The sequence below is a fragment of the Aethalodelphis obliquidens genome, unplaced genomic scaffold, assembly GCF_003676395.1.
Source record: "Aethalodelphis obliquidens isolate GAN/ISIS:26980383/991018 unplaced genomic scaffold, ASM367639v1 scaffold56, whole genome shotgun sequence".
Taxonomy (NCBI): domain Eukaryota; kingdom Metazoa; phylum Chordata; class Mammalia; order Artiodactyla; family Delphinidae; genus Aethalodelphis; species Aethalodelphis obliquidens.
The window spans coordinates 8,617,032-8,638,338 of NW_020838000.1; positions in this window are offsets into that span (position 1 = coordinate 8,617,032).

Consider the following 21,307-nt stretch of genomic DNA (forward strand, 5'->3'; position numbering starts at 1 on the left):
CCACCTCCATCACCACCACCACCTCCATCATCACCACCACCTCCATCACCACCACTGTCACCACCTCCATCACTGCCTCCATCAGTACCACCAGAGCCTGTATCCCACAAAAACTCAGCAAAGTAGAGGAAGCTGATACAAGTCAGTACTTTGAGTCCATCTGCTGTCAGTTTTCCAAAATACGCTAACAGTATTCATCTGCCATTGTCTCCTTTCTTACTGTTTTAGCCTTTTGGATTTACTCTTTTCTGTAAATTTGGTGGAGTTTTAGAAGGGGAAAACTGTCAGAGGTCTTCAACATGCCATATTTAAACTGAAGTCTGTAGACTTTCATTTTCTATCTGATGTGCTAGCTGCCTATTTCGTTTCTGTATGTACCAATGAACTCTAAACTTCAGGATCCTGCCTTGTAAAAGGAGAGCTGCTTTGATGTCACTTTAGGGGTGGAAATGGTACATACACCTTCACTAATAAAAACCTTTTTTCAGTAACTTTATTCCCTTTGCGGGAAAAATGCTTTGACCTGTTAGCCATCATTAATATTCACATGCAAAGGGGTTTTATGTCATTTTGATAGGGAGAAAAACCAGAGGCCTCCATTTAGGATCCTGAGTGATGATTTGCAGAGGAGTATCTCCTGAAGAAAAGGGTTGAGGCTAAGATCTGAAGATACAACCAACTTCTTTCACAATTTTACTTGGGGCCAGCAAAATATTTTCTCACTGAGCTGAGGTGTGTATCTCTACATGTCTCTAACTTCCCAGGAAGTAAATAAGGTATTAAACCCAGTCATCTTACTGAAACTTCAACTATCCCTGAACCATCCTTGTAATGAAGAGAGAAAGCACAGCTCCTGCACCTTCTGCCCATTAAACGAGATTAGTTTATCTTTCCTTCAGCTTAAACAAAATAGCAGTTCAGTGGGCCTCCTAGGACTAACCAAATAAGAAAAGAGTGCTCTAATCAATGTTACTGCCAGGCTTAATTGTTTTCTGATATTTGGTCTAAATTTTATTGCTGTCAGTTGAGTACCTCTCTTTAAGCAATTCTATTTGCCTCTCAGTTACTTGCATATGTTTCATATAATATATCTCCTTGTGGTAGAAGAATAAGGGGACACTGAGAATGCCATTGGTTATTTAGTTTTTCTTGTTATTACAAGCAATGGCTTCTTTATGATCGCTCTGTTAAACTAAGCATTTTTAAGGTTTTTTATTTTGGGTTCGGTGATATCAGTGCTGCTGTCCACTTACCCCCATGTTCAGTATTTTCCTCCCATCTGATGAGAAAGTCGATAAGTGTCTTTTCATCAAGGTGTTTTTAAGGTAATTTTTATGTTTTTGTTTAACATGGCTCAAAGAGCAACTCCCCCCCACACACACACACAAATTAAGATACAGATGCTGATTAAAACACATGGCTGTCTGCTTCCCTGAATATTGGCCCAGCACCTGGAAGGATCACACACCAGCAGGTAGATAGGATTGTGGCTGATACACCTGGCATGAGAGTGGACAGTAATGAAACCCAGGCTGCCCTCCAGTAAAAGTCAGGATCTTCATGTCTTTGACTAAATCCCTTCAGATCAAGGCTCTATCATGGCAGAGCTAACTAATGGTTTCAAAATTAAAATCAGGAAGGACTTCAGTATCACTATGTTGTTTCTACATATTGCAGGAATTTTAGACTGGGTGGAGGATGGTGCTGTGAAGATAGAGAAGGAAAGGAAAACTGCTGTAGTTGATTAATTGCAAAAAAAATAGCTCCGATTCTTTACCCTCCTTTGCCATATCACTTTGTAGTGCCTTCTCAGTCTGACTCTCGCTTGGAGAGGTCACTTGCTCAAGCCAGTGGGATATTACCAAATATGTGCAAGTAGAAGCTTGAAAAATGGTTACTTGTCTCAATTTGCTTGTCCTGTAACTCCACCTCCAGCATGAGGAAATGAAGGGGGCTATCCTGCTGGTGGATGAGAGAAAAATGTCCAGTCACCCTGAAACTGAGCAGACCCTATGGGGCCTTCCCCGGACAGACCCTGCCTGCTTCTTGTTGGCAGAAAAATTGTAGCCTCCTAGGCCTCTCCTGAGTTCCAAAAAGCAAATTTCATCAGAGAAGTGAGAAAATGCAGAAACAAGGGAAAACAGTCAAGCAAGACAAAATGATAATAGTTTAGTCAGTAAACAAAGTCAAGGATATTTAGTTCCTCCTCAAGGTCTGTAGATAATATTCTGGGCCATATCATTGAGCTATTTTTCAGATACTGAAATCCCCAGCTGGAAGAAATTAACTGCATGCTGACCACAAACAGGTAGACCCCAGACCAGTTGGAACCAGAAGGTTGATGATGCTGACTCCTCACCAGCAACCAATCAGAAGAATGTACATGAGCTGATTATGCACCCCACAACCCTCTCCCTCATTCTGTCTTTAGAAACCTTTCCCTGAAAACCATCAGGAAGTTTGGGCCTTTTGAGCATTAGCCACCCCTACTCCTTGCTTGGCACCTGCGATAAATGCTGCACTTTCCTTCCCCACAATGCTGTGCGAGTAGATTGGCTTTATTGCACGTGGGCGATAGGAACCAAGTTTGGTTCAGCAACAACCCCTGTCACCTGGCAATAGTGAGCCTACCACCTGACACATCAACAAGTCCAGTCTGGATCAGGTGAACTACATACCAAGCCCAATCCAAATGGCTGAACCATAGACTATGGAGCTAAATAAATGCCAATTAGTTTAAGCTACTGAGATTTGAGGTGGTACCACTGAGCATTACCATGGTGACTGTTAACTAATACTACCACTCTTCAATGAAACACTGAGTGCCTAGTAGGCTCTTTGATGATGCAAAGATGAGTAAGGCATAGACCTGTCTTCAAAGTGCTTATACACTAGTAAGAGACAGACTTTGTAAACAACCTTCATGTAAAGTAGTGCTAAATACAAGCACACATATCTTGCTGTGAAAGCATTACTCAACAATTAGAAAGAATGCTTACAATGTGAAAGTGTATTGTGTTAGAATTGAATACACACGTATGCATACACACGTAAAATAAGGGACATAGAATCAGAGATACCCACTCAAACTGCTATAGCAAAATGAGTGTTTACTGGTTTGATGCCTAGGGTTCATAATGTTCATGTATCTGTCCATTTGGTGTGGGGGAGAGGATTCCCTGTCATCCTGAGCCCCAATCAGGAGGTTACTGGTCCTATCACTAGAAGGAAATAAGATATTATTCGCTTCCTCAAGGTTTGTGCAAAACTGTAAATAACAAAAAGGGCAAAGAGCCAGCTGGCCACAGAACAGAGAAAGATCCAGTTAGAAAGGAGAGCTGAAGCATCTTTGTCTAGTACCTTACTACTCAAAGTGTGGTCCATGGACCAGCAGTAACAACTTTACCTGGGAACTCATTAGAAATGCAGATTTCAAGTCCCATCCCAGACATACTGAATCACAATCTTCATTATAACAAGGATTCCAGGTGATTCTTATGCACATTAAAGTTTGAGAAGCATTGGTCTAAAACACATGCTGCAAATGATTGCAAGGGAGCTTATCGAAGCACAAAGGTACAGGAGCAAATGCAAGCCTCGGTCTTTTATGGGGTGTGTTTGAATAAACAATAAAGAGAAAATAAATATTTGAAAAAAGAAAAGTAATTAAAACATTTTATAATTGCTACACCATCAAACAATAATCTAAGAGGCTATTTCAAACTCCGGTTTTCTAACTGAGAGATGAGACCTACCAGAGGGTTGTGAAATCGATTTAAATCCGTATTTCTTAACCCTGGCTACATGTTAGAATCACAAAGGTTGAGTTTTAGAGTCCCAAAGCCCAGGTCTTTCCCCAGACCAATTAAATCACAACCTTCAGCAGTGGGAATGGGGGGAGGGAGAGGGAATAAGGGATAAACCCAGGCATCCGAATTTTTTAAAGCTCCGTAAGTGATCTTAATGTACAGCTAAATTTGAGAACCCAACGTTGAGAAAAACTGATTTAGAAGGTCCCAAGTAGCAATTCTTTTCATAACTAAAGTAGAAGAGTGACGTGAAGTAGAACAGAATGGAATGGAATAGGAAAGAAAATGCCAGTGTTTCACATGCAGGGCATTATTTTGAGACATTTTTGTTCAGTATATATATATATATATATACACACATATGTGAGAGTGTATGTGTAGTGGATTATACTATAAAATACATTTCTAACTGAGGGTCACTACCAAGAAAGTTTTTAAACTACTGTTTTAAAGTGATCATTAAACAATTACATAAGCTCAGATGGAGAAATATTCACAAATGAATGTCCTGATTTTTTTTTTTTTTGTTAAGTTACACCCTAGCACAAATACAGGCCAAAAAAAAACCCCAAACAGGTTAGAACAGAAAAATTACTTATAGACCTTGGCTAGACAGAAAACAGAGGAATCTGGAATGCACTGTACTAAAACTTAGACTGTTCTTGATCTATGCACTCACGCTCAATATAAATATGGAGGAAAATATACATCATGAACTTCCAGCAGTGAAAAGTCACTCGCAAATCATCTGTTATATCCATAAAATCCTGATTTAGAGAATCTTTTCACATACTGTTAGAGAGATATTTGAAACACGTGGGCAGTGAAATTTAGCAGACTAAACCACAAAGAGAACACTCCTTATGACAATGGTTCTCAACTTTGAGTCCCTCTTGAAAATCTGCTAAGAGCAAAGAGACTTCTTTTATAAAAATGTACAGATTCAGCTACACACAGAATTTTGCATGAAAATAAAGTACCCCTAAACCCGTGCACAGACCACTTTTTCACAGTGGTGATCTCCAGATTAAGAGCCCCTAGAAGAAGGTGGCTAGAGAAAGCTTATTTCCACGTGGGTGTGCGAAAAGTTATTCAAGTATCCATTAATTGATGACAGCTTGATATGCACAGTTTTCATCTCACTGAATTAATAAAGCAGGGAGCAGATGTAGTAAATGAAGACTTGCAATAATCCAAGGAGAGGTCCCCGTGGCCCAGTTCTAAGGTTCTGCTAGTGAGGCAATTCACCTTGCTTGTGCTAGATAGGGCTTTCTTGTCTTCCTTTTCCATCCTCTTTTTCTCTTTCTGTTTTAATCCTTTTTTTTTAAATTGTGGTAAAATATACTTAACATAAAATTTACCACTTTACTCTTTTCTAAGTGTACAGTTCAGTAGGCTAAGTACATCCTCATTGTTTCATTGTGGTGCAATCTCCACAACTCTGTCATCCTGTAAAACTGAAACTCCACGCCCATGAAGTAAGAACTCCCCATTCTACCATCCCCCAGCCTCTGACAACCACAATTCCACTTTGTGACTCTGCGAATTTAACCACTCTAGGGACCTTATGTAAGTGGAATCATTCAGTATTTATCTTTTTTTGACTGGCTTATTTCACTTAGCCAGTATATCCTCAAAGTTCATCTGTCTTGTACATATGTCAGAATTTCCTTCCTCTTTCAGGTTGAATAATATTCATTGTAAAATACCACATTTTATTTATCTATTCATCTCTAGATGTACACTTGGGTTGCTTCCACCTATTGGCTACTGTGAATAATGCTGCTGTTTTAATCTTTTAAAAGTTTGTTGCAAAGTTCACCCCAGACAGCAGCCAGGAAGAACCTTAATTTGGGAGTCTGGAGTAATTCTAAAATGAAAGAAAGCACTTTCTATCGATCATCGTCAAGAATGAAAACAAAGACTTCCCTGGTGGTGCAGTGATTAGGAATCTGCCTGCCAATGCAAGGGACACTGGCTCGATCCCTGGTCCGGGAGGATCCCACATGTTGTGGAGCGACTAAGCCCGTGCGCCACAACTACTGAGCCTGCACTCTAGAGCACGCAAGCCACAATTACTGAGCCTGTGTGCTGCAACTACTGAAGCCCGCATGCCTAGAGCCCATGCTCCGCAACAAGAGAAGCCACAGCAATGAGAAGCCTGTGCACTGCAACGAAGAGTAGCCCCTGTTAGCCATAACTAGAGAAAGCCCGTGTGCAGCAATGAAGACCCAATGCAGCCAAAAATAAATAAATAAATAATTAAAAATAAAAAAGAATGAAAAGAAGTACAAGCCTCAGATTTAACTTGCCACACAATAACTTGAAGGTGGAATGCTCTGTTCTTACACAGAAGAGCTGATTTTAAAATGTCTCTCTTTTTTCTGATTATAAAAATAATATATGTTCATTGTAGAAAATTTGGAAACCACAAAAAGGGATAAAGAAGACTGTCAAAACTGTCTCTAAACTGTCAGTCAACAAATATCCACTGTAAACATTTTAGTGGTTTTCTTCTAGTTTTGACTGCTATATTATATAAATTTATGTAAATGCTATGCAGTATATATATCACTGTATACAATTTTTAAAAACAACTGGAATCATAATGCATATAATTTTGTATCTCTTTTCCTTTCATAATACCATATTGCCTTGTTAGTTTTTTCTCAAGTAATTAAAGTTCTTTGTAATGTCTATGTAATATTCCATTTCATGGATGTATCATAACTAATCATTTCCCTATTGTTTTTTGTTTGTTTGTTTTAATTGAAGTATAGCTGATTTACAATTGAAGTATAGTTGATTTACAATGTTGTGTTAGTCTCTGGTGTACCACAAAGTAATTCAGTTATACATATGTATAATTTTTAATATTTTTTTACTAAGGTTTATTACAAGATATTGCATATAGTTCCCTGTGCTATACAGTAGGACCTTGTTGTTTATCTTTTATAATATATATATTATACAATGTATATTTATTTTTTTTTTTTGGCCACGCAACATGTGGGATCTTAGTTCCCTGACCAGGGATCTTAGTTCCCACACCCCCTTGCAGTGGAAGCATGGAGTCTTAACCACTGGACGACCATGTTGTTTATCTATTTTAAAGATAGTAGTGTGCATCCCCCTCCCTTTCCCATTTGCTAACCATAAGTTTGTTCTCTATGTCTGTGAGTCTGTTTCTGTTTTGTAAATAAGAATGCTAATTCCAATGCTTTATCTATGATAATCTTCTGATAAACATCTTTCTACAAAATCACTGTCTACACTGCTGATTAATTTCTTTTAGATAGATAACTGGAAGTAGAATTTTGGGGCCCAAAGGTGTGAAACTATACAAATCTCTTTCTGTTTCATAAATGAGTTCATTTGTATCATTTTTTTAGATTCCACAAATCAGTGATATCATTTGATATTGTCTTTCTCTGTCTGATTTACTTCATTAGTATGATCATCTCTAGGTCCATTCATGTTGCTGCAAATGGCATTATTTCATTCTTTTTTATGGCTGAGTAGTATTTCGTGTGTGTGTGTGTGTTTATATATATACATCTTCTTTACCCAGTCATCTGTCAATAGACATTTAGGTTGCTTTCATGTCTTGGCTGTTGTAAAGAGTGCTGCTATGATCATTGGGGTGCATGTATCTTTTTGAATTAGAGATTTCTCCAGATATATGCAAAAGAGTGAGATTGCTGGATCATAAGGTAGCTCTCCTTTTAGTTTTCTGAGGAACCTCCATACTGTTTTCCACAGTGGCTCTACTAACTTACATTCCCACGAACAGTGGGAGGAGGGTACCCTTTTCTCCACACCCTCTCCAGCGTTTATTATTTGTAGACTTTTTGATGATGGCCATTCTGACTGGTGTGAGGTGGTACCTCACTGCGGTTTTGCTTTGCATTTCTCTAATAATTAGCAGTTGGGAGCATCCTTTCGTGTGCCTCTTGTCCATCTGTATGTCTTCTTTGCAGAAATGTCTATTTAGATCTTCTGCCCACTTTTTGATTGGGTTGTTTGTTTGTTTACACTTAATTTTTACATCTACCTAAAAGTCATCTTGATATCCTGTGAGATGACAAACTAACAATCTATTTTCACCCCTGTCCCCACTGACTACCACCAAATTTGGCTAATTTCCCCAAAGGAATAAATGTTCAATGACATTTTGGGAAACAGTGATGCAGTAATTTATTACTAAGAATTATTTGGCTATTGTTTAAGATAGTTATCAAGGAGACATGATTTTACTTTTGGTTCATTAAGAGTTTCTATCATGAATGAATGTTTACTTTATTAAATAACTTTTTCAGCCTCTACTAAGATGATAAAGAATTTTTCAGTTTGTCCTAATGATATGATATGTATATATGATTTCCTAATATTAGAGCACCTTTGTATTACAAGCCTAAATACAACTAAATCACGGCAGGTTGTTATTTTAATATAACTGAATTCACTTTATTAAGAAAGATCTTAATAAAGTCAGTTGTGGCTTTCAACCCTATTACATAAGTAAAATTGTGTGTTACCCTTCTCAGGTTTTATTATCAAAGTTACATTAGTTTCATAAAATTGTCTGGATAATTTTCCAATAAGACTTCCATCTTATTTGCTCTTACATCCACTTTTTATGAAAACTAGCATTTCTTTGCTTTTTGTCTCTTTTTTCAAAGAAGCACCTGATAAATTTACCAATTCTTCTATTTGTTTGTTTTTTTTATTTATTAATCTCTGCTTTTACCTTTATCAGTTCCATACTTCCATCTTTTCCCAGTTTCTCTGGTTGATTTTTATTTCTTTTTGTTTTTTCTAAATGAAGTATAATACATTTACACAGAGATGCACGAATATATACATAAAGCTCAAATTATGATCATCAGAGTCAGTTAATTCCATCTGCCTCTTGTAAGAAGGAAAAAAAATAGCCAAATGGAACATTATTCCATGGACAGTTGAAAAGGCACAACTTCCATTTGTGGAGCACAAATTCTGATGTATATATGTTAAATCAGCCTTAATAATTATATTATTCTAACTATATTTGGTATATGTTATTCTAATCATTTTAGAACTATTTTGGTTGCAAGTGGCAAATTCCATATGAACATTCTTAGAACAAAGGAGTCATTGGCTATACTGAGTGGAGTTCCTGTTACTTGCAACCAACACATTTCTAAATTCACTATAAAGCATTCTAGGAAGGTTTCTCAAGTTTGTCCTCCACATTACTGGTTTATCATTTTGCCAGCTTTGTTCTTTACTCACTTCTGTGTAGATTTTAATACTGTGTCTATATTTTGGGTTTTGATACATTCTTTCTTCTCATTTCAATCAGTTTTCTTTCGTAGCTATCTTTATGTCAGACTTGTCACTTATGTTCTCTCCACAAAGAAATCATGTCCTTGGGCATCTTTTTTTAATATTTCAAGCAAATATATTGCAAAATTTTAATGTGTTTCTCAGAGACAAGTTTTTTCCCAGAACCACGAACTTCCTTTGAATATTAAAAGGTGGTGTTCTGTTCCCATATGCTACAGTATTATTTCATGTACCCAGAATTTTTTTCTGTCTGTTCATGTTGGAATTTGGAGAACACTATTGTTTGAACCCTGTGTTTTCCAATAGACTGAGTGAATGTCCTTGTCTATCCGCAAACCTAAACCTGAAGTTCAAGTTAACCTGCAAAGTCTCTAACAGTGCATATTGACCAGGGATGGTACCACTTCAAAAGGAGAATTTCAAAACGTGGGCAGGTAGCTTAGTGTGGTAGGCAGGCAGGCAGAATACTGTCCTCTCCAAAGATGCCCATGCCCTAATCCTTGGAATTTATGAATTTATTACATTAAATGGCAAAAAGAACAGACGTGATGAAGGTAAGGGTCCCTGAGATGGAGAGATTATCCAGGGTTATCCTTAAAAGCAGAGAACCTTTTCATCTTTCCAAGCAGTGGTCAAAGAGAGATATGATGATAGAAGGACCAGAGGGATGTTACACAAGAAGGACAACCTGTTGTTACTGACTCTGAAGATGGAGGGAGGGGACCACTAGCCAAGGAATGTGGGTGGCCTCTAGAAACTGGGAACAGCCTTTAGGTGACAGCCAGCAGAAAATGAAGATCATGGTTCTACAACATCAAGAAAGTTAATCCTGCCAACAACCCAAATGAAGAGGAAACAGATTCTCCCCTAGAACCTCCAGAAAGGAGTATAGCCTGCTGACACCTTGATTTTAATTTGGTGAAATCTGTGTCAAACTTCTGACTTATAGAATGAGAAGATAATAACTTGTGTTGTTCAAGAGGTTAAATTTGTGGTAATTTGTTACAGCAGCCATAGAAATAAATACACATTGTCTTAATGACAGGCAGTTTCTATTTTCCAAAGATGACACAACATCTCTTTTGGACATTCTTTCCATTGAAAAGTGGATCTGCCCTTGACCTCAAATCTGGGTGAGTTTAGACTTACTTGTCGCCAAGAGTGTAGCAGAAGTGATGCTGTATGACTTTCAGGGTAAGGCGTCACTTTCCTTGTTCCCTGGAACACTCATACTCAGAGCTCTGAACTGCCATGCATAAATCTGATTATTAAGATTATTAACCCTTGATGGACCTAGAGATTTTCATAGTAAGTGAAGTAAGCCAGAGAGAGAAAGACAAATATCATATGATATCGCTTATATTTGGAATAAAAAAAAAGATACAAGTGAACTTGTTTACAAAACAGAAATAGACAGAAACAGACCCACAGACATAGAAAACAAACTTATGGTTACCACAGGGGAAAGGTGTGGGGGAGGGATAAATTAGGAGGTTGGGATTAACATATACACACTACCATATATAAAATATATAACAAACAAGGACCTACTGTATAGCACAGGGAACTATATTCAATATTTTGTAATAACCTATAAGGGAAAAGAATCTGAAAAAGAACATATATATATATATATATATATATATATATATATATATATATATACACACATACACACACATACACATGTGTAACTGAATCAATGTGCTGTAAACGTGAAACTAACATGACATTGTAAATCAACTATACTTCAATTTAAGAAAATTATTAAGCCTTAGGACTTCCCTAGTGGTCCAGTGGCTGGGACTCCACGCTCCCAATGCAGGGGGCCTGGGTTTGATCCCTGGTCAGGGAATTAGATCCGTCATGCTGCAACTAGGAGTTTGCATGCCACAACTAAAGACCATGCATGTGGGACTTCCCTGGAGGTCCAGTGGTGAGACTTCACCTTCCAATGCAGGGGGTGCGGGTTCAATCCCTGGTCACAGAGCTGGGGTCCCGCATGCCTCAGGGCCAAAAAACCAAAACATAAAACATGGGCAGTATTGTAACAGATTCGATAAAGACTTTAAAAATGGTCCACATCAAAAAAATCTTTAAAAAAAAAGACCCCGCATGCCACAACTAAAAGATCCCGCATGTCACAGCAAAGATCCCACATGCCACAACTAAGACCCAGTGCAGCCAAATAAATAAATAAATATTTTACAAAATATATTAAGCCTTAAGAGGCTACCATGTAAGGATGAGGTCTCATGTAGGTACTCTGATGAGCAGTCCCAGTCTTTAATCCTCCCAGCCCATATACCAGAAACATGACTGAAGGAGTATTTATATCATTCCAGCCCCCAGCCATTGACGTGCCCCCAGTCTTGGAGTCATCCCAACTGAGGTCCAGATGGGGTGAACCATAGAAAAGTCATCTTTGCTGTGCCCTAATTCCTGATCCAGAGAATCTGTGAACATAGAAAAATGATTATTGTTGTATTCCAGCAAGTTTGGGGTAGTTTGTTACACAACATTAATAGCAGGGGTACTACCTGAATCAAGTGCCCAAGGGCCAGTGAAGCCAATTGTCCCACAGAAAAAAGAACCACTTCTCCAAAACCAGTAGTGCTCCCACTGAAAATTTTGCTCTAATACATTAATATATGTCTACTGGTCTGATGTTGCATTTTTCTCCTGCTCTCAATGTTGGTTTCTCTGGCTAAGCAGTTTGCAATTCTTATTTGAACAGTGTAGCCTCTGAGAAAGATCTACTCACCCCGCAGGCAGTCTTCCTCATGTCCTTTCTGTCTTTATCCTATTTATAGCTCTGCTCTTGAGGTTAACTAAGAATCCCAAGATTAAACTTGTCTTTGTTCACTTACCCTTCTGCTGTGTTGTTTCTGGGAGCTGTTTCCAAATGCATGAAGAGATGGATGCTACTGAGATTAGGTGCAGGGGAAGAGACAGGGAATGATAGAACTTTAGTTCTCACCGGCTCAGTTGGTATTTATGGTCAGCAAAGTACCTGCATGCTGAGGTTAAATGCCGGCAGTGAGGGGGGGTGCCGATTTTTTTTCCTGGTTTTTGACATCATCTGTCATATTCTGTTTCACAGGTAAGAGCTTATGGAAAGTAGTTTAAGAATATGTTTTCACAGTATGGAGGTTCCTCAAAAAACTAAAAATAGAGTTGCCATATGATCCAGCAATCCCATTCCTGGACATATATCTGGAGAAAACTCTGATTCAAAAAGATACATGCACCCCAATGTTCATTGCAGCACTATTTACAATAGCCAAGACACAGAAACAACCTAAATGTCCATTAACAGATGAATGGATAAAGATGTGGTACATATATATAATAGAATACTACTCAGCCATCAAAAAGAATGAACTAATGCCATTTGCAGCAACATGGATGGACCTAGAGATGATCATACTAAGTGAAGTAAGTCAGAGAAAGACAAATATCATATGATATCACTTATGTGTGGAATCTAAAATATGACACAAATGAAGTTATCTATGAGACAGAACAGGCTCACAGACATAGAGAAGAGACTTGTGGTTGGCAAGGGGGAGGGGGGTGGGGGAGGGAAGGATTGAGAGTTTGGGGTTATCAGATGCAAACTATTATATATAGGATGGATCAACAAGGTCCTACTGTAGAGCACAGGGAACTCTACTCAATATCCTGTGATAAACCACAGTGGAAAAGAGTATGAAAAGGAATATATATGTGTATAACTGAATCACTTTGCTGTACAGCAGAAATTAACGCAACATTGTAATCAACTATACTTCAATAAAATACATTTTAAAAAAAGAATATTTTTCAGTCCACCACCATCATCATCTTCAATAAAACAGTTAGTTGAAATTTTGCCTGGACTTTAGCCAGTATTCCTCTCATTTTGCTTACAGTGCCATTGCTATTCTTTCTCCTTTTCTGTATCTTTATGAGCCTTTTTTGTTTGTTTGTTTGTTTGTTTTTGCGGTACGCGGGCCTCTCACTGTTGTGGTCTCTCCCGCTGCGGAGCACAGGCTCCAGATGCACAGGCTCAGCGGCCATGGCTCACGGGCCCAGCCGCTCCGCGGCATGTGGGATCCTCCTGGACGGGGGCATGAACCCGTGCCCCCTGCATCGGCAGGCAGACTCTCAACCACTGCGCCACCAGGGAAGCCCCATGAGTCTATTAACAGGAAAGTATAAGCCAGCCTATCAGATATCTCTGGACAGTCCCTTTATGAACCCCAATTGTAGACATGCTTTTAAAGGCTTTTGCCCTAGGAGTATACTTTCAATATTTTAACGTAAGATATAGAAGTTAAATGAGAGAATAGTCTGATATATGGGATTTAGCTCTAGTCCAGCTTTTCAGGAATGCATCTGTTCATGTCTTAAGGCATACATAAATAAATTGATAATTGGATATCAGTAGTTGGCTATATATGTGACACTTTTTATGACACTACAGAATTTGGAAGGAATAGCGTTATGTTCTTTTAAGTATTTTTGATAGAATAGTATTTCAACTTCTGGTGTTTCAATGTGAATTTTAAATTTAATGTCAAGTTAATTGATTAAATACAGTATAACATCTAATGTCCTTCAAATACACCAAGTTAAATGGCAAGCTGCATGTTATTCTGTAATAATCCATTTTAACAAGTAAACAATAGTTGAAAACAGGTGATCTTTGAAAGATCTGTGAGTTAAAAAGTAAATAGAAGCATAATAGTTCAACTTGCCAGGTTCATGAGGCTGAGTCATTTATGAGGAAATAGATCCCAATGAAGAACCATCAGTTAAAGGTAACTACTGAAATTTGAAACAAAAACACAGGAATAACATATTGGCACTATCCATAATATATCTAAGAAGTGTTTCTTTTTATATGGAATACAACATTGCAGCATTTCTGCATGAAAATTATTCAGTCACCTATTAAACATTCAGTTGTATTGTGCTGTACATTACTTGAGGCTCCATCCATAAGACAAAATTCCCAAAGTAATTTTTCTAACTGAATCTATAGCTCTTTCATCACCCTGATCCCTGAATATGCATGATTTCCCATTACTGTTTATAGTTAGGACTTCTGTCTTTGCAGTATATGGGCACACAAAGCTATGTTATATTTGCCACGGGAACTATAATTTTTAAGGCCCCTGTGCTTGTAACATCTTTACCTTTATTATATTACCGTAATGTAGATTTTGGGTTTTATAGAGGATCGCGTATCGAGGGAGCACAGTGTTGCACCAGTGAATGGACTGAGTTGTTAGTTACATGATGATGTGGCTTGTTCTTTTAAAGCAACAGTCAGGGAGCTCATGAGAGCGTCACAGGCAATTGACCCGATTCTAAGATTGGCTACCTCGTGTTTACCTTCATTCAAGATGCCCCAGTTTTTAGTCTTTCCTTGTATTAGAATGATTTGCCATGTCCTCTCCCAGGATTTGGCATTGCCTCCCACTAGGAATAAGCATGATATATTTCCACATCACGTTCATATACTGGATTCAGCCATATGACTTGCTTTAGCCAACAGAACATGGGCAGGAGTGCTGGTGTGCCAGTTTTGAGCTAAAGCCTTAAGAGTTACTGAATATTTCTACTTGTTCCTCTTGTACTTTTGCCACCTGCATGAGCAGAACACGAACAGCCCCTGTGTAGCTGCTGTCTCAGAATGAAGACGACGTGTGGAACAGACCTGAACTCAAGCTCAAAGCCTGGAGTCCAGCCTAGTCAGGTTTGGCCAAGTCTAGCCCAAGTGAGAGCATGTGAACCGCGACCAACCTGCAATTCCGTCGCCAGAAAAAGAAATGCTTCTGTAAGTCACTGAGATATTGGAGTCGTTTGTTATGCAACATTGTTGCAACAATGGCTAATTAATACCTCTCCCATTGTTGATGGTTCTCATGCATTTGTCCTCCTGTGTGTGTGCTTAGTGCTTTTGGCTGGCTGTCCAGATGGATGGAATCAACTGGAGCACGCCAAGGAGCACACATGAGACATTTTTGCTGGGAACTCCCAAGGTAGCAGAGATGTCGCATACCTTTAATGTTCATATTTCAGTCATCATTTTACAGGACTTCTAGGTGGGCATTCAGCATAAAAAGACTGGTGATTCAGGGTTCAACTATTTTCTATTGATGAGTTATGAGACATCCATTCAGATTGTAAGGACTTTGGTGAAATACTCTCTTCCTTTCACAACATGCATCTGGAGCATTTACATATTTGAGCAAGTATCTGGGCATTCTCATGAATTAACATGTGAACCTAATGAAGCTTCTTCATTTGAGTGGACCAAGTACACGTATCTTGTTTATACCAAGGCCCTGCTTGCAGTGAACAGACTCTAGGAGAGCCCCCAGTTATCCCTGCCTCCTGGTATACGTGCCCTGTGTAATACCCTCCCCTTAAGTGTGGAAGGGACTCATCACTTTTAAAAAAATATTTATTTATTTATTTACCTATTTGGCTGCGCTGGGTCTTAGTTGCGGCACGCGGGATCTTCGATGTCGTGTGTAGGAACTTCATTGCGGCATGCGGGCTCTTTTAGTTGTGGCATGCGGGATCTTGTTCCCTGACCGGGGGTAGAACCCGGGCCTCCGGCATTGCGAGCATGGAGTCTTAGCCACTGGACCACCAGGGATGTCCCGGGACTTGTGACTTGTTTTTAACAAACAATATATTGTAAAGGTGATGGGAATGTCACTTCCATGACTATGTTACATAGGTTTGTGACCTCTGTCTTGCTAAGAAACCCTCTCTTGCTGATTTTGATGAAGCAAGCTACTATGTGATGAGCTGCCCTTTGGAAAGGTCCACTTGGCGAGAAACTAAGGCCCTTGGTCCTACAGCTGGCATGGAACTGAGTTCTGCCAGTAACCATGTAAGCCTAGAAACAGATCTTTCCCCAGTCAAGCCTTGAGGTAAGACCACAGCCTCAGCCAACATCTTGACTGCAAACGTGTGAGAGATCCCAAAGCAGAGAACCTAGGTAAACCACTCACAAACTCTGGACCTGCAGAAACTGTGAGATTATAAATGTATGTTTTTCTAAGCAACTATATTTGTGGTAATTTGTTACACTGCAGTAAGATGAGTAGAACACTGTTCAACAATTTAGCAAGGTGATGATTTCCGTAATATGATACATATTTACTTTCAGCATAGCAAACATTTATTGAATACCTGTCAGATGCTAAGCACTTAAAACACTGCCAATGCCGAGATGAATAAGACATACCACTTGCCATTGAGGAACTCACCGTCTAGGCAACGTTGGACATCCAAGCATCTGGTCAACACAGAGGGGACAAACATTATAACAGGGATATGAAATAAATGGCATAAGCCATGTTGCTTATTTTTGCTTTTCTTGGCACATTTTAAGCCTGCGCCAAGAAAAAAATGAAAGGGTCTCATATGGAACACAGACATCATAAAATCATGTTGAGAGGTGTTTACCATGGAACCATCTGTACGTACCTGACCAAGAGTAAGTAATCCAATGGAAATCATTGCTATCACCTAGAACAAAAGCTTCAAAGAAATGGCTTTACATGATTGTGATCATGACTCCAACATCTTTCCACAAAACGACTGAAAATTAACACTGATTGTCTACCTCCTATAAATTCTTTTTCCTTATAGGATAATGTTTTTAGATGTGGTGCTTTCAAAGTAACAAAGTTAAGATGTTACTTTTAGGGCTGTGCCATTTAGGCATATTAGTGGATACATCATAGATGTTGGGGCAGTACAGCAAAAATACCTTTGATTTTTGATGTCCGAAGTCCAGAATTTGCTATTTTGTGCATGCAAACAATGAATCCCAATCATTATGGCTTTCTCTAGAATAATTTCCTCTTCCTACAGACTGCAGATGTATTTTTCTGATCGAGACTCCGAGATTTAAAATAATAAAATAAAAACATAATATCTATTTTTTACATTGAATGGTTACCATGTGCTAAATATCTTGCTTAATAGTGGGTTATCTCAATTAATGCTCACAACAACCTGATAAATTAGAGACTGTCATTATCCTTATCCTACAGATGGAACTGAAGCCACAGAGATTGAGTAGTTTTAGTAACTTGGTTGAGATTACATCGTTACCAAGTAAGGGGAACTCGGTTTGGACTTGAGCTATTCTACTCTGGTCCTATGCACTTAACCTCCATTCTATACTGCTTCCCAATGCCTCTGAATGCTCCGAGATTTTTAAGGGCAACTTTGAGCATAGGTTTTCTGGTGATAATAAAAAGCTTAATGGTGCAAACGTGGGTTTTGCAGTCTCAAAGTAGCTGATGTTCTTCATAGATCCATAAATGTTGACGTCATTTCCTCCAAGGGTGAGTGACGTATTTGTGTTTTAAAAATGTATCTAGACAGTCTTTTCTGAGATTCTTCACATAACAACTTAGTTAACAGAATATAACACCTTACATATTGTAGTGGGTAGGGTATCAGGTATGCAGCTTTCAGAAAGAGATTTTAAACGTTCAGTGGCTTCAATAAGGTAGAACTTTCTTTCCCTCTAATTTAAAGCTGTAGTGGGGCAGTAAAGGCTGGGGAGACAGTTCTCCGTGAAGCAAGACAGGGACGCAGTTTCCTTCCATCTTACTGCTGTGCACCTTGAAGGCTGGGTCACCTTCTTCACACCACGTCTTGGAGGCTGGGTCACACCACGTCCGTGTGCCACGTGGCATGCATGCAGAGGAGGCAGTATAGGGCCAGCACTTTTCTTTTAGGCAAGGAACGTGGGAAATGTACCCATTGTCCCCTCTTGCACTCCATGAGGAAAACAAAGTCACGTGGCCAAACCCAGCCACAAGGCAGCATGGGAAATGTAGTCTCTAGACAGGTGGCCACGAGGCTGGCTAAGCCTCAATTCCAGTGACAGAAGAGGAAAATAAATTTGGCAGGGAAGAGGAGCTAGCCGTCTATGACATATCGATATGCAGACACTACAAACAAATCAATTTCTGGTTTCGGCATTTTTTTGGGGGGCGGGTAGGCTCTCTGCAGAGTAATATACATGATTTAGACGTGAGTTAAAATGAGTTTAAACCTAATATCACTTAAGTCTAATAACACTGACCAATTGGTTTTGTGCCTGCTAATAATACTGACGCTTTGACAACAGGGTTAGTAAATGGATAGTTGCTTTACATTAGGTGAGAACATTTTGAAATTATGTGTAAGAAGGTTGTATTGAGCAACTAATGGAAGGAATGCAGTGAACATGAATTGTTCTGTCTGCCAAGAGTCCCTTTTCCCATCTGACAGAGAGCCAGGAGCCTTCTTTAGGAAGGGTCCCTGTCTCACTCCTTGTGGCTGTCAGTGGGGTAGGGGGACACCTCATAAGTGCCTTCTGAGGAAAGCTGCCTTAAGTAGTTCTCTCTGAGTACAACTACTCAGGCTCTGTATTACCGCGGTGTAGATTCCATCGGATGACCGCTGCCCTAGGGCCCTAGTAACATGACGTCTTCCTGTGTCTCCTCAGCTAAGGGGTAGTACAGTTCCCCCTGCTGCTGCTAATCTCTGGGTAACCTCCCCATGGCTTGTTTGGTTCTCAGTTCTTTCCTCACCCGTGTAACTCATTCCCTGTATTAGATTCTCTGCGTGTAAATAATTGAAATGGTTTCTAGTGTCCTGATAAGACGTAACTGATGAAACAGCCTACTCCATTGGGTTGTTACAGTTCTAGCTACATACAAAGACTAACTAGTCACCTTTTAATCCCAATTTTCAATTCTCTCTGAAAGAGAAGCTGATTGACCTTGTTGGTTTCAGGTTCTTGATGGGGGCTGGAGGTGGGGAAAAGGGAGAGGTGATTGAGGGTTGGTGGGAGATAGCTCTTATTATGATCTACAAAAACAGCCGCCACAGTATCTGCTACAGGAACACAGGCTGGGGAGGGGGAGACCCAAATGGCCCATGTTATCCTACAATATTTTTAGTAATTTTTATTATTAGCCTAAAAGCCTTTATTACAATGTTAATTATCTTTGTAGTCAAAATAACTCTTAATCTTTCTTATTTTCTTAATAGTGAAAGGCTTTAATCGTGTTGTTATCTCTACCTGGGGTTAGCTGCATTTTAATGGATGGGTCTGAGTGATGAAAAGGTTTTGAAAATGTGAAACAGAGAAGAATGAGAGAAGTTGGATTTCTTGATATGACTCATAATTGTGACCTGTAGCTCTAGCCTGAGGGTGGGCCAGGTAAAATCCTAGAATGGGGGTGGGTTTGAGTTCAGGTCCTCAGGGAGGCAGACACCAAGATGGGATTGGATATACAGAAGTTTAATTGAGAGAATAGCAGTGAAGGATAAAAGGAAGGGAGCAGGAACTTGGGAGAGAGACTTCAGACCACGATGCAGGTCTGACACCTGTAAAAGCTAACAGGGAAGGAAGGAAGGAAGATTAACTAAGAAAGTCCCAAGACTGCAGGCAGTTCTAAGAAAGTTTTGACCAGGCCTGTGGGGAATCCTTGAGCCAAAGCTGCCCATTAGAGGAATCCTGTGTTAGTAGCCCTGCTGTGCTCTGTCAGCTGGGGAGCAGCCCAGCAGGGAGAGTGGCCTCAGCATAAACACAATGGTGGACCCAAGGGGCAGAAAGAGTCTTACCAAAGTCTTACGTGTAAGGAATGTTCTTTTCTGTAAGTCATTTCCCAGAACACAAACTGGTGCGGGGATTTCTTAATAGTCTTCGCTTTCCATGAGTACAGGCTCTGGTAAATTTCAGTGTTGTCACTGCAAAGCCTTTTTTTAAGGCCTAGGCCTGGAACTGGCACAGATTTGTGTGTGTGTGCGTGTGCCATATTCTATTGTTTAAAGCCGTGCCAGGTCCAGCCCAGATTCAAGGGGAGAGATTACACAAGAGCATGACTTCTGTGGAGGCATGGTTCATTGTGGGTCACCAAAATAATGGTGTCCCACAGATTCTGAACCTTGGACTAGATATTTAGAGTGGAATGCTACTAGCATACCTGAGGTGGTAGCTGAAATTATCGGGTGGAATCAATCCATGGGTGCATCCATTGGTAAGTGCAGAAAAGAGCCCACCAACATGCAAACACACGAGAGCTGGGTTGTGATTTTCCTTTTTCTCAGAAGCTCTTGTTAACACTGTTTCTTGATCAACATTTATCCCAACATTTTCCTGGGTTTCTGTTGCTAGTTCTATTTCTTGAACATCTTCATCTCAATATTCACTAGTTTAACAGTAATGATGACTGGTCTAGCCAGAGCTACCAGTTAGTACGTTTTTACATTTTAATTAGTTTTTCCCTGATTAAATCTGGCACGAGGCACTCACTTAACCTGTCCTGCTTCTGCAACAAAAAGGGCCTGCAGAAAGTGAGGGAATCCTCCCGTGCAGGGGAGGGTTTGTTTGTGAACAAAGGTCTCCCACGCAGGGACCTTCCTCTGAAACTCGCTAACCTTTGGAAATTTGACCTTTCTCGGCCTTCGTTTCCTTTTTCTGGACTCAACAGTATCAATTTCCGTTGGGCTCTTTGTGAAGATAGGTTAACAAAAGACCGTAAATCTTTTTAACTAGGTGAAGCATTTACCACTCTAATTAGCATTACCATTCATTCAAAGGCTTTCATATTGGCGAAACAAGCAAAACGGCACCGCGCTGTTTAAATCATGATTAAGCAGAGGTGGAGGCCAAGGCACAGCATTTAGGCAGATCTGCATTCGGATAGTCAGTCATCCGACCTTTGCCGAGATACCATAATGCTAAAGACATACTGCCCTAGGTTATGAGGTAACATAAAATACAAGCCTAGTACTGTGGTTTGTAAAAAATAACTGTTACGTATTATTTCTCCACGAATTATACTTAAGTAGGTATGCACAAAATGCTAGTGACTCCCACAAAGTAGCGTGGGGTACGTTTCACAGCGGAAGTGACATATTGGCTGGGTCTTGAAGCAGGAATAGGAGTCCACTCAGCTGCAACAAGGAAATGTAAATTCTTAGGCAGGAGGCCCAGCCCCTCAGAAGGTCTCACCCTGGTAAGGTAGTGGTGGTGAGTGGGAGGGTCTAAGTCCCGGGCAGAGTCCCAGCCTCCAGCTGCGCGCTGGCGGAGAGGGGGTGTGGAAGGTAGAGAAGGAAAGGGGAAGGAATGGAAAGGGTGGGGGGGGAGA